Source organism: Capra hircus, chromosome 27 (assembly GCF_001704415.2).
Source record: "Capra hircus breed San Clemente chromosome 27, ASM170441v1, whole genome shotgun sequence".
In the NCBI taxonomy this organism is placed as follows: Eukaryota; Metazoa; Chordata; class Mammalia; order Artiodactyla; family Bovidae; genus Capra; species Capra hircus.
Window position 1 is genome coordinate 37,532,218 of NC_030834.1, and position 20,016 is coordinate 37,552,233.

A 20,016-nucleotide genomic window follows, 5' to 3' on the forward strand; every position below is an offset into this window, starting at 1 on the left:
CCAGAACCTCCCCACTGTGCCGTGTGTCTCCCATCCCACATGGAAGAGGTGCGGGTGGATGCCCCTCATCAAGAGTCCCAGCTGAGTCCAGCCTTTGAGTCACCCCAGGCCAGACACCAGACGTCTGACTGAGGAACCCTCCAGATGACTCTGGCCCTCAGATATTTGAAACTACCTCAGCGGAGGCCCCAGATGCTATGTGGCAGTCACAAGCCATCCCTGCTGTGCCCCATCGGAATTCCTGACCGGTAGAATCAGTGCCCATAATACAAGTATTGTAGTTTTACAGTAATAAATACAGATATTTTATTACACAGTAACCAAAACAAGAATAGATCAAAGTGGACAAAATCAAGGAAGAAGTGACTAAAGAAATGCTGCAGAGGTAAACAAATATTAATACTACAACTGAGTTTGTTTACATGCCTCAACAACATCAGCAACTGGGCTTTCGTGACATAGAAAGACCCTGGAAATGGATAAACGAGGCCATTAGTGCCCCATGCAATATACACAGTTCATGATTAACATGCGAAAACCAAATGCACATGCACAACAGCGGCACGGAGGAAGCATGCCCTCCAATGTTTCTGTGTCATTATTAGAGAGATGCTTGGCAAAATGTGAAGCAAGTTTGTTTTTCAGTCTGCCTGATTTGCCAAAATACCAGGGATTTTTAAGAGAGGGGGTTGGAGGCAGGGAGAAGGGAGAATGGAAAGGAATCTTAAACTATCAAAGAAAGGTTCAGCCTAAACCATTTTAATGAAAACAAGACTTCATAGCAAAGTTGCCAGATATTCCAGTGGACTCACAGCATTTTAAATTCCTAACAGCACACAAGATGCTTTTTCTGTGATAATTTGTTTCCTTCACAAACACATGGACACCCTTTGCAGACAGTGTGCTACTACTGACTTGGTCTTTGCATCTCTTGCTACAAACATGGTGCACTGTTTGTGCATAAGAAATACAAGGTCTTAGACCAAACTACATCCTCTTTATAAACAGCATTTTAAAAGGTGACAGAATCAGTGTGTTATTCTGATTTGACACACGTTTACCTGCTCAAATTAATGGGAACAAGATTTCCAGGTGAGCAAGCCTCCTTATCCTAAGGAATAATAACAAACGGATGCAATTATCCAAGGAGGCAGCCAGATTCATAATAAGGAATTGTATTGAGAGGAACACTAGCATCTCACCAAGTGCATAAAAGTGGGAACTGGACCATTTACTCAATACACTGGGTCTCTGTTACTGCAAGACAAATTACCAGAATGCAAACAGCTTCAAATAACACCCACTTATTAACTTACACTCCAAAGGCCAGAAGTCCAGAGGGGCTGAGTCCCCTGCCCAGGGTCCCACAGGTTGGGTGCCCGAGGCTGGCTGGGCTGGACTCCATCGGGGCTCCTGGGGAAGAATCTGCTTCTAAGCCTGTTCATGTTGCTAGCAGCATTTGCTTCCTTCTGGAGGACTCTCCTCTCAGGGATGGTGAACTCCCCTCACACAGCATCCCTTTCACGTTTAGAATCATTGTGACTTTCTCTTTTACAACCAGTTGGGGAAGGTTTAGAAAGCTTATGTGACTATTCAGCCACCTTCACCATCTCCCTATCTCCAGGTGAACTGATTAGTCATCCTAAAGTCAGAGGAACCACGTTGCTGAAAAAAGGAAGAGGTCTCAAATTGACTTTCAACCCTCCCTGTACAATGATCAATATCAGCTCTTAGGCACTGTGGCCTGTCAACAGGCTCTGAGTTTCAGAGTCACAAAGCCTACCAGGCTCCTCTGTCTGTGGGATTCTTCAGGCAAGAATACTGGAGTGGGTAGCTGTTCCTCCACCAGCTATCTTCCGGACCTAGGGATCAAACCCAGGTCTCCTGCTTGGCAGGCAGATTCTTTACCATCTGAGCCACCAAGTAAGTTACTAATTCCTGTATTTCTCATAGTTCAGACAATTTCAATGATGTAGATAAGTCTAATTACTCGCATTTTGTTGATGAAATTAAGAGAATGATTTAAGTAGCTTCTCCAGGATTACTAAATAAGTTAATGGCAGGATCTGGAAAATTCCAGAAGAGTCATCTCCTTGTAGAGCAAGCCCCAAAGCATACACAAATCCATGAACCACAATGCTACCTTCAGGGTCATTCTCACCTCTTCCAAAATTTTCTACCCTAAAATGCATAGAGATTTTGTTGAAATGAGATAGGAACCAAACAAATTCAAATAGCAAGTTAACCTAGATCACAATTTGGTTTAAGAACTGAGAGCTGCTTGCCAATCCAAAGTGCGTATCTTATGGGTTCAGAAATATTATCTTCCTGTTTATTTTTTCCTGTTTTTCTGTACAGAGCATCCTAGAGAAATCACCCACTTTACACTCAGTTGTTGGTAATAACTAAGGAATGGACATGGAAAGTCACAGAGATTTGAAGGAAAACAGATGTTTCTAGATTTTGGTTTTTTTGTGTTTTTTTTTTCCACAGATACTGAAAAAAAAAATGCTTAGAAAAACATGCCTTGCTTGAGTGCAATTTTCTAAAAAAGAAAAAAACAAAACCTACATTTCTCCTGTAAATGGATTCAAAAACACCAGCTATGAAAAACTACCACCAAAATTATCATACTAGACCAGACCAGAAAGTTGGCATTTATAGCAACTCATCTACAACTATTCCCGAAATCTGGAAGCACAGAGCTAGTTTCTGTCACTGGAGTTTGGAAAGGAAAAAAAAAAAAAAAGCTGAAAGGATTTGGAAGTAGATTACTGAGGAAAACTAAAATTTGATTTCCCAATTAGTTTTTTTTTAATTTTTGGAAATTTTCTAACTTTTGGAAACATAGGTGAATTAAAAATTAAAGTTATGATTATTAATAAATAAATGATTGAGGATTCACACATGTTAAGATAAAATTTTAAATCAGCTTTTAAGAGATAAATGCAAATTATTTTCCTATTTAGATGTTTTGTCTAAATTCTCTTCGATTCTTTGCTCATTCCTTTCTCTTGGCCAGTTTATTTCCAGTAAAATAACTAAGCTACATAAGACCTGCTGGTCTGAGAGCTGTATTTCAATTTCCAAGTCACTAGTAATCCAAAGTAACAGTCACAAATGCTTTGTCAATGAAAAAGTCAAGACGGAAGTTTTACTAGTTTTTTATAACTAGTTCTACCTGACAAAGCCTTTATTAAGGAAAACTGAGAGTATAGAAACTAACTCCTATGTAAGTAAGGCAGTCTTCATAGGGTCTACAGAAAAACAGGTATGAGCTTCCCAGGTGGCTCAGTGGTAAAGAACCCGCCTGCCAGTGTAGGAGCCACAGAAACAGGGGTCCGATCCCTGGGTCAGGCAGGTTCCCTGGAAGAAGAAGTGGCAACCCACTCCAGTATTCTTGTTGGGATGATTCCATGAACAGAGGAGCCTGGCGGGCTACAGTCGATGGGGTCTCAAAGAGTCGGGCATGACTGAGCACACACATGCACACGGAGAAACAGGCAAGTCTCCAATTCAGGAAGGATATAGTGTGATTAGATGTTGCATGTTATACTATTTGCCTTCCTTACCCTCCTTACTTCTGCTTCATTGACTACACTAAAGCCTTTGGCTATGTGAATCACAACAAACTGTGGAAAATTCTTAAAGAGATGGGAATACCAGGCCACCTTATCTGCCTCCTGAGAAACCTATATGCAGGTCAAGAAGCAACAGTTAGAACTGTTAGAACGTGGAACAACAGACTGGTTCCAAATCAGGAAAGGAGTACATCAAGACTGTATATTTTCACCCTGCTTATTTAACTTCTACGCAGAATACATCTTGCGAAGTGCCAGGATGGATGAACCACAAGCCAGAATCAAGATTGCTGGGAGACATAGCAATAACCTCAGATATGCAAATGATACCATGTTAATGGCAGAAAGAGATGAGGAACTAAAGAGCCTCTTGATGAAGGTAAAAGAGGAGAGTGAAAAAGCTGACTTAAAACTCAACATTCAAAAAAAGAAGATGATGGCATCCAGTTCTATCACTTCATGGCAGATAGATGGGGAAACAGTGGAAACAGTGAGAGACTATTTTCTTGGGCTCCAAAATCACTGCAGATGGTGACTGCAGCCACAAAATAAAAATGTGCTTGCTCCTTGGAAGGAAAGCTATGACAGAACTAGACAGCATATTAAAAAGCAGAGACATTACTTTGCCAACAAAGGTCTATATAGTTAAAACTATGGTTTTTCCAGTAGTCATGTATGGATGTAAGATTTGGACTATAAAGAAGGCTGAACACTGAAGAATTGATGCTTTTTAGCTGTGGTGTTGGAGAAGACACTTAAGAGTCCCTTGGACTGCAAGGAGTCAAACCAGTCAATCTAAAGGAAATCAGTCCTGAATATTCGTTGTAAGGACTGATGCTGAAGCTCCAATACTTGGGCCACCTGATGCGAATAGCTGACTCATCAGTAAAGACCCTGATGCTGGGAAAGAGTCAAGGCAGGAGGAGAAAGGGTCTTCAGAGGGATGAGATGGTTGGATGGCATCACTGACTCAATGAACATGAGTCTGAGCAAGTTCTGGGAGAGGGTGAAGGACAGGGAAGCCTGGCATGCTGCAGTCCATGGGGTTGCAAATAATCAGAAACGACAAAGCAACTGAACACAACAAAACTGATCTGACTCTCAAATTAGTTTTTGCACATAATTAAATATCTTTTTCCTTATAAGTAAAGAACAAATAACTTAGCATCGTTTGATCCAGTCTCCTCTCCCACATTTTTCACTGTATTTCATACCATGTTTTAGGACTGATATTCCTAAAACCCTACTCTGAATATATTACCTGCTAGCATTTACAATGTTGCCTACCAGATCAGAAGCTGAATCATTTCTTTAGCATTCAGAGTACTCCACAAAAATCCCCAGAGCATTTTTCCACTACTTTCCAGATTTTGATAAGTTTGGACTGGACCTCAACTCTCCTCAGTATTCTTCACTTTTCCCACCATTACACATCTCCGTTTGGGGATTCTTGCTCACATTATTGATAGCTTATCTTTAGTGGCAGCCCACTCCAGTATTCTTGCCTGGAAAATCCCATGGACTGAGGAGCCTGGTAGGCTACAGTCCATGGGGTCTCATGGAAAAAAATCTCTGAATGGGCCGTGACTAGCATGTTTCAAACCTGAGCAGCGGATGGGTCTACATTAAAGCAGCTCATGGGAGGACTTCCCTGGTGGCGCGGTAGACAAGAATCTGCCTGCCAATGCAAGAGACATGGATTTGATCCCTGCCCTGGGTACGATCCCACTTGCTTTGGATCAACCAAGCCCATGTGTCACAGCTATTGAGGCTGTGCTCTACAGCCGGGAACCCAACTACTGAGCCCACGTGCTGCAACTATTGAAGCCCATGCACCCTACAGCCCGTGCTCCTCAGCAAGAGAAGCCCCCACCGTGAGAAGCCCCCACACGGCGCCTAGGGCAGCCTTTGCTTGCCGCAGCTAGAGAAACCCTGCACAGCAACGAAGACCCCCGCACAGCCAAAAATTAATTAATTTTTGAAAAGGGTATGGGAATCCCTTGGACATGAAGCTGCAGGTATGGATTCATGGCCTCTGCTTCAAAGCTCAGGAAACTGGCTCTGATTTTTAAGTGTGCAGCCACAAAGCAGAAACCTCTCAGAAGCACCTGGTGTGTTCTCGCCACCAGCTTCTTGTGGAAGACTACACACACATGAATAAATTACTTGAACCCTTTTTGCATGATAGAACTGTGTGATTTCTAGGTCAACTGGGAATAAAAATAAGTTCTCCATTGCAGGGGGATGGAGACGTGACAAAGCCACATGGTGTTTGCAAGGATGGCCCCAGGATAGACCGTAATTTAAACTGGAGATGACATGACTGTACACAGGTGGCTGTTAAGTTCACCGTGAATAGAGAACACACATCTCCTTCCTTTTTCCTCTAGTCTTTACCAGTTCCGCCCACAAAAATCCTTCCTCATTCTCTGCCCTGGCACTCTTCTATTTCAATCTCATGGAGACCATTGTGCTAGGGGAAAGGGGCAAAAACTGTAAATTCATTCAATAAATTGTAACTCAGTTATTACAAGTCTGCAGATATTAATTCACACGTTTTGCTCTCTCTAGGTTTCCATGTTAACATTGCTAGATAATATAAAATATTAATAATTTAAGAAAAATAGCCATATATATAACAAAGATGGGCTTCCCAGGTGGCTCAGTTCAGCTCAGTTCAGTCTCTCAGTCGTGTCCGACTCTTTGCGACCCCATGAATCGCAGCACGCCAGGCCTCCCTGTTCATCACCATCTCCTGGGGTTCACTCAGACTCATGTCCATCGAGTCCATGATGCCATCGAGCCATCTCATTCTCGGTCGTCCCCTTCTCCTCCTGCCCCCAACCCCTCCCAGCATCAGAGTTTTTTCCAGTGAGTCAGCTCTTCTCATGAGGTGGCCAAAGTACTGGAGCTTCAGTGGCAAAGAATCTGCCTGCAGTGCAGGAGGAGATGCAGGTTCTATCCTTGGTTTGGGAAGCTCCCCTGGAGAAGGAATTAGCAACCTGCTCCAGTATTGTTGCCTGGAAAATCCCAGGGACAGAGGAGCCTGGCAGGCTACAATCTCTGGGGTTGCAAAAGAGTTGGACACGACTTAGCGACTAAACAACAACAAAATATAACATAATGAAATTATTCCCAATGTCATGGTATAATAATACATTTTAATTCTGAGACTGAGTTAAATGCTTGTATAGTTTTCTCATTTACTATGGAAGTTATGAAATGGATTCTTAACAAATCAGGAAAATCTATTCTTATCTTGTATCTATTCTAGTTAGTTTACCATTAGGCTAAGACATTGATATATTTACTTTCGTTTTACTCAGAATTCTTCCCTTTAATTAATTCTGCATAGATTTATTTATTTTCTTCATTGAAATTTTTATTCAAAGCTCAGTTTCTCAACCTAAGGCTAAACCACCAAAGGCTACTCTGGAGATAGTCCCTATACAGATAAATTTCCTGGGCTCCTCGTCTCTCTCCATATTTTCTTCCTTTTTCCAGCACATGGAATCTTAACTATGATAGAAAAATCATATTTGGGGGGAAAATCCCCAGCTTTTATTGCATTTTCTTTGCTATTGTTTAGATAGGAAATCTTGGCTCTTGCTATTCAATGGATACAGTTTGAGAAGTGACGTTGCTCAGTTGTGTCCGACTCTGCGACCCCATGGACTGTAGCCCACCAGGCTTCTCTGTCCATGGGGTCTTCAGGCAAGAATACTGGAGGGGGTTGCCATGCTTGTAGGGGATCTTCCAAATCCAAGGATCAAACCCACTTCTCCTACATCTACTGCATTGCAGACAGATTCTTTACTACTGAGCCACCAGGGAAGCAGGAAATCCTCTTTACTGCTGCTGCTTTGACCTCCACTGACACCATGCAATGGGTCTCATTGCCCCGGGCTGGGGTGAAAATCCACTGACTTCACCTCAGCAGGAAATGGGAGAATGCCTCATTACTGACTGATGGGACTGGAATTCCTGGATTCTCAAATTTCTTCATCTACACTGAAAGGGGAAGGGGTTCATCACATCTGCCTGGCAGAGATGAAAGTTCTAGCTCCTAACCTGACCTTCTCTGACATCACCTTGGCAGGTGGGTGGGCTCACTCATTATAGTCCGACGAGAGTGGAGGTCTGCCCTACCCATTCCCCTTTACTGGCATGAGTGGTACTGGGGCCACCATTGCCTCTGTGGTTTTCGGCTGGAGTACAGTTGTTATTGCCTAAAAGTTTTCTTGCTAAGCTGCCTTCCTCCTGTCCTTTGACTAGAGAGAGTAGGCTTTCACTGGGCTCTTTTTGTCTGCAGCTGTTGGTGGGTCTGGATCTTTGTACCTGTTTCTTCATCTCCAAGTCCAGGATTTATGAGACTGAAAGAAAGCCAGGGTGGGTTGGGGGGTGCATCCCTGTTTTGATCCTTAGGTCTCAAGGTTCCTACTAGTCTGCTTCTTCTCTGCACTTTTAGAGTTTGTTTTGTATGTAATAGTTGTGCCCTTTAGTTGTCCTTAGAGGGGAAAATAGGGAAAAGTTTTCTTACTCCTTCCCAGAAGCAAAGTCTTTTGGTGTGATTTTTAAATGGTGCTCTCTCAAAGGCATGAGTGGAAAAGTTCACATTTATGAAACACCATTAGCCCCAGATTGAAACTACTATTGGTGACTCTTCATGAGGACTTACTATTGGAAACCTATATCTAGAAAACACTACTAAAGAGTATTCTTATGATTAAAGGCATGCTAACATATATAGTAATCTCAAATGTCAGTGTATTTCCAATTACTTGACATTTACTTGAAGAACAGAACATTGTTGGCAGAATACTCCAAAATGGTAATTCTCTCTTATCTTTTTGCTGGGAAAGAGGAAAACCATATAACATGAGAAATGCCTTTGTATCATTGACCAGAACTAAGTGACTTTTCCCACAGTTTGTTCAGCTTGTGAATATCATTATCATCTGACTTCATCAACTCAGTCATCAAGGTGAAAGTCATCTAGAAAACTATTTTCAGGGAATAAAGATGCTAAGCAGAGGACTGAGGCTCATAAAGAACAACTTGAATCCCAGAGGAGAAAATCATTTTAATCCATGTTATTTTTCACTTAGGCAGTTATCACATCATAAAAGCAATAGATGCAGAAAACTCAATGGGAAATGGCCACAAGAATACAAATGTTCTGAAGATGAGCACTTCATTGTAGAGGCTCTGGTATCTAGTGTAAGTCTGAAAAGGCATAATCTATCTCAAAGTTTCTTTTTGTGTTATATTTACTAGAGTCTAAGGTTCTGAAAGAAAAATAATTGTACAGTCAATCATGTGGTTATTTCTAATTATCATGATTTTGACTATATAGAAACATGATCTTGAGTTTAGCATTAATTTTTTGGTATGTAACAGTGTAAATAAAAATGCATATAAAAGAGGGAACTAGGGACTGGTGAGGGGAAGGGATGATAGTCAAAGAGCTCAAGTGTTTTCTAAAAATATGAACTTATTTTTCAAAATAAGTCTGAAGAGGACTCAATATGCTTTGGTTTCAACTATGAACAGGGGTGTTCTCATGCTTTTTGCACCATCTGTTTGCGGTCACAAATCCAATTGAGAAAAATTCCACTCTTATGACATCTTTGTATTAATTTATTTGTGCCCTTTTTTGCAGTAGACTGACATTTCAGGGTCAAAAAAGGGGTAATTTAATCAAGATACAAAGAGGAAAACATGATGGGTCTTTGGGTGATGTTGACATCCTACCAATCTAAGCAAACATACAGATCCTCAGTATATACTAACTCACTTAGAAACTGTCCCTAATAACTTAATTAGCTTAATAAATGGCATTACTGAGTTTATTTTAATAGCAGTTCACTGTGGATTCTTCCCCCAAAGTGTTGACTGTGTAGAATTCTTAATAGTATCAACCATTACCTGCTGTCTGAAGCCTTTCCTGACATGTTCAAATAAAGTTTACTCTTTCATCCTCTGTGCTCTCCTGACTTCTTTCATGAATCTACAGAAGTGATTCTCGACTGGAGGTGATTTTGTCCCCCAAAGAACACTTGACAATGTGTAGAGACATCATCAGTTATCACAAGCGAGTGAGTGCTCCTGGAAACGAGTGGTTAGAGATGCTGCTAAATATTCTACAACTCACAGAAAAGCCCCAACTATAGAAAGCTACTCAGCAAAAAAAGTCAGTCCTGAAAGAAGTTACCTTGATTCCACACATGATCCTGGAGGTTCAGTTAACGAGGATGTGACTTTATGTCAAATCCCACCTTGTGTGCCCTTCATCGCAACAACCAGTTCATCCACTCATTTCCAGCCGCAGTGGCTGAGTCCAGAGGAAACCTGAGAGCTCTTTTTCTGATCCCAGAAAATTTGGTATGTTTTCCTAACTCAGGGCTTAGATCAAGTTCTTTTCTCAGGTTGTGGCTGCAGCACGTTTCCATTTATAAACAAGAGTGAGCAAGGGAATGACTATCAAAGATGCCCTCATAGACGAGGTTTCAGAGAAAGTCTTTCTGCCCACCTGGTTAAACAGCAGCCTTTACTCCACCTAATAAACAGAGTCAGCTGCCAAAGCCTGGACGGTGACTCCTTCTCTCCTTTTTGTTTCTCTCTGGCATGAGAGACCCAAAAGTCACCAAGATATAGCCATAACATAATTAAATCCTTGGGCTTACAACTGTCTTGTTTTTACTGCCCTGTGGATGCAGGAGGTGAAGGTCTCTTTATTTGCAGCCAAAGAGCCTCTCTGATTCTCAAACTTCTGTTTCAATTGGTGATTCATACCCTTTCGGTTTTTATTTTCTTTCTCTAGTTCATCATGGTACTCGTCCGATGCCACTGTTCTTATATCACTACTTGTCCCACTCTTCCAAATCCCTGTGGTATGGGTACTCTGTGTACTAGAGCATTGCTATCTATCCACATTCCATCACAGTTCACCAGGAACGAAGTCTTAACAACTGCAGCAGTGCAACAGGCAATTACCACTCCACCTACTAACTGGATGGAGGACACGTTGCCTGCAAACAGTTAGTGGTGAGTAATCAAGTTCCAAATTGCACGTGAGAGACTTTCTACTAGAGGGCTAAGCCAGCCACACTACAGCACAAGAAGCAACTGTACACATCTTTTCCCAACTCTGCATTTGGTAAGATCTCCCAAGATGGACGAATTTATACCAAGGAAATTAGCAAGAGTCATAAATCAAGATGTATTTCTTCCCAGAGACCCAGTGCTCTAACAGTAACCAACACACCACTGGTTTCCTTTCCAGTCCCCTTCTGGCACCAACTGTCTTAGGCTGGGTTCCTGGATAACAGATTTTGAGATGGAGATTTGTCTGTAGGAAGTGTATTGGGCTACTAAGAACAATACCTGTAAGGAAATAGCACAGACCAGAAGAGAAGTGAAAATATAATGCAGTCTTGTAAAAGACAATCTCATGAAGAGCTCCAGTTGGGATTCCCCAGCAGAGTGACTCAGAATTGAAACAGGGAGCTGCATCTTTGTCCACCTGCATTGACGAGTCAGCTCCCCAGCAGGGTGTGGACCTCAGGGAGTCAATTCCTGGGGGAACCCAGATGTGAGCCATAAATGCCCAAAAACATTACTGAAACACCTGGGGACTGGTCCTCAAAGTGAGACGCTGAACACTGTGAGCACCTGTCTGTACCAATAAATATTCATTTCACCTATTTCTAAAGTACATCATTTCCTAAATAAACCTACTTTCTTTATTAAGATTGCCTAGACAATCTTCTTGTAGATAGATATCTGTATACATTGATATTTATTTTAAAAGAAAATTCCTAAGCAATATGGTTTTCTATGTTAATTTATGCTTCCATCAGCCAGAAGTCCCCTTTCCTTGCACTTTCACCAACAGCATGTATTATAAATATTTGAAATATAGCAACTGAAGAATGCATTTAAACTTTGGTTACATTGGCATTTTTATTGCTAATGAAATTAAACATGTCTCATATACTTGACTTTTTCTAAAATTGTAACCATCTTCTCATGTTCTACTCCCTTTTCCACTGTGCATATTTTTTGCTATTGATTTGAAAGGCTTTTAAAACTATAACTAGGGTTTTAGCTTTTTCACTGTTACACATTGAGAACATTTTCACCAATGGCTTTGTTCATTTTCTGCAATTGGAAATTGTTTTTATTGTGTATATAACTCATTCATCTTGTTGTTACACATAAAAATATATCTACTTCTTTTGAGGAGCAAGTATACTGGTAAATACATAGGAGACTTTCAACAAATGTCATCAGTTGATGGATATATCAAAAAGGACTGTAAGGAAGAGAAGCACTTTTATATAAAATTGGGCATAAAACTAAATTATCATGAAAGCAAAGATGATAAATTGATGGGAGCAGACTATAAAACCTCATCCTTAAATAGTTAACAGTTATCTATATTAAACATCATCATTTGAGGAATATGCTGGCTCACCAAATAATTTTAAGTATTAAATTTCATTGCAATTAACTAGCATATAATCATTTAAAAACTGTATTATAATAATTTATCAAATTGAAATGAATAAATGAATGCCATGCTGAATTAATGATTCCTTAAATCTCATGTAATATCAAGTTCCTTGGAATTTCCTAATTTCATATCTTTGCATTCTTGTTATTTATCTACTTGTCCTATTCACTGCATACTCATTGAAGGCAAGAATTAGATCCTATTCAACTTTCTATACACACTGAGTTATTTAACCAAGTTATTTATCTTCTTGCAAATTACTATTATCATCACCATCAATATGGTTAAATGTATTGAATAAATGTGCACTATTCTGAAAGTGCAAGTCACTCAGTCATGTCTGACTCTTTGCCACCCCATGGACTATACAATCCATGGAATTCTCAAGGCTGGAATACTGGAGTGGGTAGCCATTTCCTTCCCCAGGGGATCTTCCCAGCCCAGCGAGTGAACTCAGGTATCCCATACTGCAGGCAGATTCTTTACCAGCTGAACCATCAGGGAAGCCCAAGAATACTGGAGTGGTAGCCTATCCCTTTCCAGCAGATCTTCCTGACCAGGAATCAAACTGGGGTCTCTGCATTGTAGGTGGATTCTTCACCAACTGAGCTACCAGGGAAGCCCAGTGCACTATTCTAAGTGCTTTCAGTTTTTAAGTCACATAATGCTTACAATAGCCTTGTGAAGTATGTGTACTACTATTCACATTTTATCAGATAGAAAAATAATTTGCCAAAGCTTGTAAGCTGTGCACAGCTGTGATTGACAAAACCAATAGTTTGACCCAGGGAGTCTAACTCTAAAGCCTGCATCCAGAATAAATCATATATGTAAATTATCCCTAATAATCTCACATCAGATACACGTAATGAGCTAAAGCTATGCCATGGCTACACTGTAGTGAATATAAGTAGAATTTAAAACAATTGAACTAGAGTTTATTTTCATGATAAATTTATAGTGTGATGGTATTGAGTTGAAATTTCAGTATTTTTCACTTTTCTAATTTATTTATGTTTTCTAGAAAATCTAGAATATTCTTGAATGATTTGGTAATAGAAAAGGAATAAAATAGCAATTGGTTTGGAATGAAAAGAGGGGAAATATGGCATTTACCAAACGGTCATTCTTTAATATCTAAATCAGCTCAAATTTTGAACAGGAAAGGAATAGGAAGAAACCTTTTTTTTTTCCCTAGCTCTTTCTTTTCCTGTTCCTCTCTTTACTTATGAAAATAAGTGTCTTATAAATTCATATTAATAATTCCAATAATGCTACTGTTTTAGATGGACCCACTGAATTCTCAAGATTTTTTATACTTAATTGTTTTCTTGTGCTATTTTGATCACTTTTTAATTATATGATTAAATAACTGGAATTAGGGTGTTAGGAAAGTTTAGTGAAGTACTGGGACTGACGATTTGGGGTTCCTTTACAAAACGAGCAGTGCATGGTTATTGAAAGCAATATCAATTTAAGTGACTGTCAAATTAAGCTCCTTATTTCAGGCCTGGAAGCAATTGAGTCTTGCACATTCCACACTTCTGAGGAATCTTCTTTTGCATAATCACTTAATCATTTTGAGTGGGCAGCAGGACAGCTTTTAGATCTTTGCTCATTTGTTCTTCATATGCACTTGAATCTAATTGTAATGCATATCACCAAAGAGAGGCAATCAGCTTTCAGAAACCTCCCTTATCTTGGCAAGACTTATTTGATGAAGAGCTGATGAAGAGCTGCCGGCCTGTGTCAGGCAAGACTCTGCACTTTGTGCTGGACATCACGTCACCCTCATGCTCTTCAGAGGTAACCAGGCTTTTCTAATCCTCTGCAGATGACACTGTGCGAGGCATGTCTTCCAAAAGAGCATCTACAAAGGTTTTAGGCCTCTTTGACCACTTTCTGTAGTAACTTGATTTGGTGGTTTCTTTATTTTCAGAACAATTCCAATACAGACACTCCAGCTCTGACACTGATATTATAAGTGGCCTTCCCTGGGTTTTCTACGTGACAGTGCTGTAAGGCAATGACGCAGTGGTCATTCAGTCATTATAAGAGGGCCTGGAGTATCCCCAGGGAGCTCTTTGAACAATCCGCCCCTCCTTCAGGAAATGACAGGAAGTGCCAACCCAGTGGAAATTTATTTATTACCTGTTTGAAGGTTGCTGAAATAACAAAACCTCCTTAACAGACAAGCCAGGGCTGCACAAAGAACCTGAGGACGTTCTCACGTTGGGCCCTGAGCATCATTCAGGCCAGTGAGTGGAGTATTTTGTTATGGGCACTCCCAAAGAAGGAAGAAGGCAACGTGGTCGTATAAAATAAATTAAAAATAAATCAAGCATCAATGAAAAACTTTCCTTGACCCAACTCATTGCAGGAAATCTGCTTGAAGCAGATCTTGGGGCCACACAGGTCAACAGCTCCTGCGTCAGAGCTCCACTGGGCTGGGAACCCCCTGTGATCAGGTTCAAGGAGTTGAAACCAGGCCTGCCTCCGAGTGGCCGCTCCCTGTGTCAGGGGAGACGGCTTTATTCTTGAGCATGCAGGAACCCTCAAGACTGAAAATGGAAGTCATTCTCTCTGGCTTCTGGAGGCAAAGCTCTGCATTCTAGAGACTCTGCGTGCAGGCCCTGGGGCCTGCCCTCACCGACATTTTCAGCATTGGGTCGGTGGGAGAGCACTGATCTTTCCCTTTGATCTTTCTGAGTCCCTCTGCAGCTGGCCCCTCTGCATTGTAAACCTCTGTCAATCCCTGAAAAGGAGGGTCTTTTCTCTCAGTTTCCTCTACCTGTACTTTTTTGTGATAGAGTGTATTCTTGATCTCTTTTTAGAAAATCTGCCTCCTCTCCAATACACAGAAGTAAAATTACACATGAAAAATAGGAAAAAGAAGTTCAAAGACTGTAACCTCGAAATCTTGTTCAGGTTACAACCCTGCCGGCTTGCTCTATAGATTTCAGACTCAAGACTGTAAACTCAACTCTGATTCAGATTTCCAGCCTGTCCACTTCCCAGTCTGCACAATCATTAGTAACTCCAAGCCATGGGCTGGTGGTTCCCCATGACGACATGAGGAACAGGCCTTGGGCCCTGCAGGCCCCTCCGAGCAGCGGCAGCTCCAGGGCCCCTCGGACTCTGGCTGGAGTCCGTGGTCTGGCTGCTGGAAGAGGAGCATCTGGCATTTCTGGGCAACCTCCTCTCCAGCTGGGCCGACCGCATCCGAATTTTCTGGGCCTCTTTTCCTGTCAGCAGTGGGACGAGTCACTGACACCAGAAAACACACCTAGTGCACATTCGAGACTACAGAAGCTGGTAGTCACGTTCCATCAAGGAAGAACTGGGCCGTGAACCCTGCCCCGATTCTCAGAGGTGGCTTTCTGACCCAGAAGAGAACACGGCCAGAGAGCCTTGGAAGCAGTCCTGGGGACCAGTCATTCGTGACAGAGCCTGGGAAGGGGCTCTGAGCCTGAATCTGGAGGAGATTTGAAGAAATAAAAGTTGGCAAATTTAGCCCAAAGAAGGGCTTACTCTGCACATTTCAGGAGGCGCACTCCTGGAATGACTCAGGAATTGGAGACCTGTCCCAGGGCCACCTTGGGAGGCACATGAAGACGGAAGAGCCACATGGATGAGGGAGCCTGGGGCCCTGAGCTCCCCAGAGGAGTGTCACCCCATCCAGGAAGAGCAGGACTGAACGGGAACAAACGAGCTCCACCGAAAACCTGTAAAAGGTCAAGACCTTCCAGTGTCAACTGATCTCACCTGAGTTCTTGTGAGTGCAGTCTCTCAGCCTGGTGGCACCCGTGAGCCCCCTGAATGACAAGCACAAAGGAGAGCAGGTACCTGCAGGGAAGGAAGACCCCTGTGACCTTTCAGGGAGAAGCCAGCTTTCCTGCTGCATAAGGAAACTAAATTGAGGGACTGAGCCTTGCCAGGCAGGGACATAGGGTCAGGGGTCCTCAGGGCAGCCCTCCATGGAGCCTGGACACACCCACGTGAGGGAAGTGGATGGCACAGGGCAGGGCTTGCATCCTCCGGGTCAGCCATGGGGCCCGGCAGGGCCTCGAGTAACCCGAGTTCCAGGGTGGTCTCTGGCTGCGCTCAGTCAGCCCCCACCAAGTGCACCATCTGGAACAGCATTCTCCGGGGTGCAGCCCGCCACAGAGGAGACTCCTGTTTTACATAAACTGGCTGCCTCCCCTCTGCCGGCCCAACTGATCATCTGTCCTGCTTGCCAGGCACTGGTTTTCTTTAGACACAGAGCATCCCCCAGGGCTTTGTGCATCTGTGGTGCCCTCTGGAGCCAGGGAAGGGTGCTGACCTCCCAGGAATGTCCTCCCCACCCCCTGGCCCTGGGGCAGCTGTGGGGTCTCCGCTGAAGCCCACCAAATGCCTGAGACAAGGTGTCCCCAGGAGATCCTGGTTATTTACACTCATGGCTATTTTCACAATAAAAAGCCCACATGCTTTAAGGAGAGGAAGAGTCAGCCGAAAGATTACCTGCCTGAGTTGAAGAATGTCACAGAGTTCATGGCACAAGCCTGCGAAACCCTCAAGTCCCCAGGGGTGGAAGCCAGTCCTCTCCAGTGACACGCTCCAGAGTTTGGCAGTGCTTAATAAAAGCTGGCGGAGGGCTGTGCTTGAGGACATAGTGCACACACTCAGACAAGAACAGCAATGGGAGCCCCCAGGTCATCGAGCAGCTGCTCTCACCACCTCCATGGGCCCCCAGAAGCCTCCCCACCCCACACCCTGGGCCTTGTGTCGCCCAGACTTTGAGGGCCACGAAGACACCCCACAGGCCACCACCCATGTCCTGGGGCTCACAGCCTCCAGGACCAGACACCCACCCTGAAGGACTCAGGTCCACGCTCATCAGCTCGGGCCGCTGCCTACTCTCCCCTACCGCATGGCCTTGATCTCAGACCCTGGAGTCACCCTGAGGGGGCTCAGCTTACCAAAACCCGACACCCCAATTCCAGCCCTGCTGTCCCCCAAGCCAAGAGACTGGCCAAGGGGACCCAGAGAGCTCGGTAAAGAGGGAGGCTGGGGGCCCCTTGTCCAGAAAGTTCTAGGTTCCTAGAGATGGCTACTCAAAGTCTCTCCAGGTGAGTGGCCCCAATGGCCTTGGCATCCTCATGGCCCCAGCCCATCGACCTGCCAGAGACGGACAAGAAGCTTAGGCGCTCCCGTGCTCTCTGTTCATCCCCAGAAGCCTGGGCCAGCATAAGCCATGGGGATGCTGGATGCTGCTGGCCAGCAAGCAGGGTGATTTCCACCTTCCATCCAGGGTGACGGATGTGTGGTATCAGCAGAGGCACAGTCAGCACCGGGCAGTAGGCACCAAGTGCTAGCTGGTGACAGGACCACATCCGTGCAGCGAGGACTTCCTGGCCAGCGAGTGGAGCTCCATCCCGGCCCCTACGTCCACCCTCTGTCCCAGAATCTGCCACTGTCCTGAGACTCACCTGCATCAGAAATGAACCAGGCACTCTCTTGGCCAACAAAAGTGAAAAGAAAGTGAAAGTGAAGTCGCTCAGTCGTGTCCGACTCTTTGCAACCCCGTGGACTGTAGCCCACCAGGCTCCTCCGTCCATGGGATTCTCCAGGCAAGAATACTGGAGTGGGTTGCCATTTCCTTCACAAAGTAAATACTAAATAATTCATGGGCTGATGGTGAGGGCTCACCTTCAGCAACAGACACAGTCATCCAAGAGGCACGAATATCCTTCCAATCCCCAGTGACTAATGCAGAAGGATGGCTTAGCCTCTCAGAAGAATGCAGAGTGACTTCAGAAGAAAATAATGCATGATTTGAAAGCAAACGCTCAACTTCAGGAGAGTCCAAAATTGCTTGCCTAAGAAACTGCAGCATGAAAGCGGAGTACCTGCAAGCTGAAGGAACAGAAAAACGTGCTTGGAAACTCAGACACACAAATGAAACAGGCTGTGAAGGATAGAGAGCCAGTTAAGATCTCCACCCGAAACTGTACTGAAGGTTGTAAATTTGACTGATCAGAGAAGATTACAGGAACAACAGCATCTTGGAATTAGAGAAAGAGAGTGAATTAGAAAAGGGAGATCAACTCGTCTATCACTCAGAAGTTGATGTGAAAAAACTCTTTGATGTTATTAATGCAAATGCTACTTTCAAAAGGCTTGAAGGAGAAAAGTAACAAATGCTTAAAAAATTGAAGCCAAGACAATCAAATGAATGAAGAATTTACAGGACAAGTTGAACAAACAAACAAAAAAAAAAACTTCATATTGAGTGGGCCTTTTGCACACCGAAAATTCAGACCCTGAGAGAGAATCAGAAGCTTCAGCTGAAACTTCAAATACTGCTTCAAGTACAGTTCATGGAGAACGTGTCATGCAACTCCAGAGATCACAGACAGAGGAAATGTGCTGCTTAGAGAATAAGCTCCCCAAGGTGTATGGAAACATAAACTACACATATCAGAATTCAGTTTCTACAGGGAGAATGTGAAGCTGTGGACAAAGAATGAAAAGAACTACTTTCTTCTATCAAAACCAGATTTTCCACTGTGGGAAAGTAACTTATGAAAGTTGAATGGCAGCTCTATCAACCTAGAGAAAGGCCAAACAAGCTAAGAAAAATGACCACAGCTGACAAAGAGCAGCTAAAATGGAGTTCAAGTTCCAGACTTCCCTGCGCAGCAGCCCTTTGGTTCCTGCTGTTCCACCTGCAGCCACAAAGGTCTTCAAGTTTCAGGGGGTCTCCTTGCATCACAAGGTTGCCAAGGAAACAGGAGGTTTAAGCTGTGAGGGCTCAGAAATGCTGAGTCACATACAGGCTTGATTCAGCTTTCACAACAGCAAACCCCTGAACATCCACAACCACAGCAAAACAGTTGCCTGTGTTTTCTCTCTTTAAAAGTAATTTTGCCTAAGCTCTTTTTAGTTTTAAATTGGTAGTTTAATAGTTTTAGTTTTAATAGTTTTAGTTGGTAGTTTAATAGTTTTAGTTTTAATAGTTTTAGTTGGTATTTAATTGATGCTACAATTAAATTTATATCATTACAAATTTTAGGATAATGTTTTTCAAATATGGATTTAATATAACTCTCATGAGTCCAATTTCCACTTCACTGGATTCTTGCCTGGAAAATCCCATGGGCAGAGGAGCCTGGTAGGCTGCAGTCCATGGGGTCTCGAAGAGTCAGACATGACTGAGTGACTTCACTTTCACTTTTCACTTTGATGTATTGGAGAAGGAAATGGCAACCCACTCCAGTACTCTTGCCTGGAGAATCCCAGGGATGGGGGAGCCTGGTGGGCTGCCGTCTATGGGGTCGACAGAGTCGGACATGACTGAAGTGACTTACCAACAGCAACAGCAGGACCCTCTAGAATTAGATAGTAGACACACAACACTGAATTTTGATTTTAAATAAAAAGGCCGCTATTACTTAAAACATCTTTGAAGTTTGATATGAATAGAGATGTTAGAAACAATAAAGGTTATTTCTGTATGCTATAAATATAGTCTAGGAATTTCCCTGGTGGCTCAGTGGTACAGATCTGCCTGGCAGTGCAGGAGACACGGGTTGGATCTCTGGTTCAGGAAGATCCCATGTGCCGAGGAGCAACTAAGCCCATGCACCGTAACTACTGAGCCTGTGCTTTCCAGCCTGGGAGCCACAACTACCAAAGCCCACGCACCCTGGAGCCTGTGTTCCACAACATGAGGCCACTACGTGGAGGAACCTGCACCCCACAAATAGAGGGTCCTCGCAGCAAGAGGACTCAGCACACCCAAAATAAATGAAATAAAATCATTAACAAGGTAAAAAAATATAGTCTATATTTCACACAAAATGTGGTTGGAGTTTTGATACATCCCGTGTACCTCTATCTTCAAAAGCTTTTTTAATATTCTGAGCTTTTGGT

At 43.1% G+C, this 20,016-nt stretch overlaps 1 long non-coding RNA gene across 1 annotated transcript in view; it reads right to left on the reverse strand.

Moving 5' to 3' along the window:
- LOC102189648 overlaps positions 1–16,982 on the reverse strand; it is a 29,823-nt gene extending 12,841 nt beyond the window's left edge. Inside the window, exons 1-2 of the long non-coding RNA XR_311149.3 lie at positions 16,603–16,982; positions 15,865–15,945 (exon numbers count right to left, since the gene is read on the reverse strand). This is a non-coding gene — a long non-coding RNA (uncharacterized LOC102189648). The remainder of the gene's footprint in view (positions 1–15,864; positions 15,946–16,602) is intronic.